General features: G+C 35.1%; 1 non-coding gene across 1 annotated transcript; it reads right to left on the bottom strand.

Moving 5' to 3' along the window:
• Window positions 1-1,233: 1,233 nt before the first annotated feature.
• On the bottom strand, window positions 1,234-1,391 carry LOC145271655 (U1 spliceosomal RNA). The gene has a single exon (XR_013866057.1). It is a non-coding gene; the product is annotated as a U1 spliceosomal RNA (small nuclear RNA).
• Window positions 1,392-3,514: the final 2,123 nt, after the last annotated feature.

Here is a 3,514-nt window from a genome sequence, read left to right as displayed (position 1 = left end):
GTTTAGCGACGCCGTTGTTGGTTATGACTGTTATGCAAGGGCCTTCCTTGTTGTCTCTCGGTGTTGTGCTTCCCTGAGACGCAAACCTGTTTTTTCACATGTGTGGCATATATCATTTTTGGCAGGGTAGTTTTCTTTGCCAAAACGATGACTGCGTCCACAATTTTTGCAGGTTTGTCCGCGTTTTTGGTCAATCCCTTGTTATTGGTGTGTACCGCGGCTTACTGCGGCTATATGTGGTCATTCCTGTAACTGGTAAAGCTGGTTGACATACACTGCTGAAGCCTCGTGTAAACGGGCTAATCTAACGGCTTCCTCGATTCTGTAACCCTTCGGTTTGTTTAACATTTCTTTTTGCAGTTCGGATATTGGTGTGCTGGCAATTAGTAACTCGACGAGACGTTCGTTTAATTTGTTGGCACTGAAATCACATTTTTTTTTTTTTTGTCAATAGTCGACATCTGTTGATGTCAGTTGTTTCATTTGGTCTCTGCTGGTATTTTCCGAGTTCCAGTCTACAAACGTGGTGATTTGTTGCCGGTTCTAGCTGCTCCAAAAATGCAGCAAATATTATTTGTGGATCCTTGCGATCATCATCCGACATCGACCAACTATTATACCGGCGTAAACCTTCTTTGCCGGTCGCGAGAAATATTAGAGGGACTTTATCCTCGTGTTTCATCGCTTTGACGATGAAGTAAAGTTCCATTCGTTGTCGAAATAGTTTGAATGATTCGGCAATACATGTCGAGCCACAATCAAAACTAGGGACTTGTAATGAAAGTGTGCCCATGACGATAAGAAAGTGTGGAAAAAAAGGTACAGACAATTTGTGTGGCGTGGAAGGTTAGAAAAAAAATCGTTCAGCCTGCGAGAGATAAAAAAAAATCGTTTTTTTTTTGTTGCTTTTTTATTAGCTGTTTTACCTTTTTTTAATTGTCTGTGACGTCATAAGATTGTGTGCTGTATGATAATGCCACTTGCTAACATGTAATGTTGTGCATGGATGTGTTGTGGCTTGATTTCTTAAGATTGGAACACGCTATCATTACAATTTACATGCAAATTAGATACAATCAGAACGTTGGAATTGAAGGGGATAATAAAATGGTCGAAAGAAATGGTGTATTTTTTGGTATTACAGAGATTAAGGGTGATTAAGCGGAGGGACAGACCTACGAGTGAGAGGTACTTGGAAGAAGTAGAGACCGATTTCTGATTTTGATTGTATTGTCGGGGTAAGCGCATACACATACCCCACATTCAGAAATAGCACGTCTGAGTCGTCCACATTTGGGACGATCGCAAAGGTCAACACAACCGCAGTGCAATGGATGGGTTTCGCTCTGAGGGAACGACCTTAATGATCACCGTTACCTCTACGTAAGTAAGGCTATTTATTTGCTCCCCCAGCGAGCAAATTAGGCACAAGGCTGATCTTTTATGTGAGGAGTGAATGGGAAATGAGGACCAACTTCCTGGGGAGTAGGGGAGCTGGATAGTGACAATTGGAATGAAGAGTTGCCCTACATTGACCAAGGTCTTATATGTGGGGTTGCCCCCACATATGGTCTTTGCTTGACGCCCGTTGCCCAGACCCAGAAGGACCGGGGGCAGGTAAGTATAATTTTTTTTTTATGTGATGCACCAGCACCACTGTTTTTATATCACACTTCTATACTAACCACCGAGAAACACCAATAAAAAACTAAAATATCTCCACATAAAATAAATAATAATTAATAATAAAAAACTAAATAACCTCCATATAATTCTCACTAATATCAGTATATCACAACTTTTTCATTCACTAATAACAACAATCATAACAAATAATTTACTATCATTTAAACTTACCAACATTTTCACAAAATACCTCAATTCTTAACGGAACTTACATTTTACTATAATATTCAATGTCAAGGACGTTTACATGTCAACAACATAAATTCATGATATTTTCAATGAGAACAAATACAAACGAATGAAAACTTTTAGAATTCAAACCAAAGCACTAAACCAAAAACATATTTATGTCATTAAATCAGTTTTGTATTTCATTAATTGGCATTTGTACAGTTTAATCAAGACATAAAAAAAATAAAAATATAAAAAAAAACGAGTTATATTGTACATACGCGTAATGGAATGAAGCTCTCCGAAAAAAAAGTAACTTAATTTGATCAAGTACTTTTTTTTACAGAGGAAATCAAATTTTATTGTAATCGATCTACCATCGCTATTTGGCTATTTAGGGACACGAGGAGGGCAGGCTTTATACAAAGGACAAAATGAAAAAAAAAAAAGATTTAAAAAGGACAAAGAAATTCTGTATGTAAATATTTTTCTGCTTATGTTTCAAAACAAAATAATTTTGTCAAAATTTGACAAACTTTAAGCGGTGATTGGAGTTATCTTCCCCTGACGGCCCCTTCTCCTAAGCGAAAAAAAGATGGCCGTTACGTGATCGATCTCATTAAAATTTGATTTTCCTTGGTAAAAAAATAAAAAATAACTGCTGGATTAAATCAAGTGATTTCTTTTTTCATGAAAACTTTAATCCATAACGAGTACATACAATATATTTTTTCAATATTTTTATTTTTTGATTTCTTGATTAAAGTGTACAAGAAGCACCCATTAATCATATCAAAGCACGGATGAAACAAAAATAAATTAAAAATTATGATCTAAAGAGTTAGACGCTATATTTTTTTCCATAATCTCATAGGATAATTTGCGTCGTCGTCGTCGTCGTCGTCGTCGTCGAGGTAATCGATAATATAGCATAGTTCCTTGCTTTACTATAACAGTTATTTTAGGCAAACAACGCTGATAATTAATGTAAATGATATAAAATATACCTTTAAAAGTTATATTTGTGACGACAGAAGAAAAACAGATTTAGTTTATCAATTTTAATGTAATTACGAGAAAAAAACAAAAAAACACCAACGTTTTTATTTTGCTAATTTGCTAACGATCTTTCACAAACAAACAAATAAAAAATAACCAAATTTTTATGTGTAATTATTTTATACACTAGAATCATGTATACAGATTTTTGTACAAATACATTTCATTCACGTTTATTTTTGAGAAAAAAATATTTTTCTCAGTACGCCACGTCACACACATTTTTATGTACACACACACACACACACACACACACACACACACACACACACACACACACACACACACACACACACACATATATATATATATATATATATATATATATATATATATATATATATATATATGGGGACTTTATATATATTTATATATATGTGGGGACATTTTACAACATTGCGTTACTTCTCTATCAAAGGAGAAGGTAATACATGGGAGGGCGCAACAAAACATGAAAAGTAAAGCCAGAATGGTGACAATGCGACACCTGGCTGAAATGCACAAACTAACTAGAAACAGCTACTACACTTCCATCGTTAGTCGTTGGTAAAACATCAGGTTTAAGTCTGGAATTATAAGTTAAGGTCATCGTAAAGTT

This window comes from Euprymna scolopes, chromosome 46 (genome assembly GCF_053919585.1).
Source record: "Euprymna scolopes isolate OS-2025 chromosome 46, ASM5391958v1, whole genome shotgun sequence".
NCBI lineage: Eukaryota > Metazoa > Mollusca > Cephalopoda > Sepiida > Sepiolidae > Euprymna > Euprymna scolopes.
The sequence above is the reverse complement of the archived record's forward strand: the minus strand, read 5'-3'. Positions and strand labels throughout refer to the sequence as shown.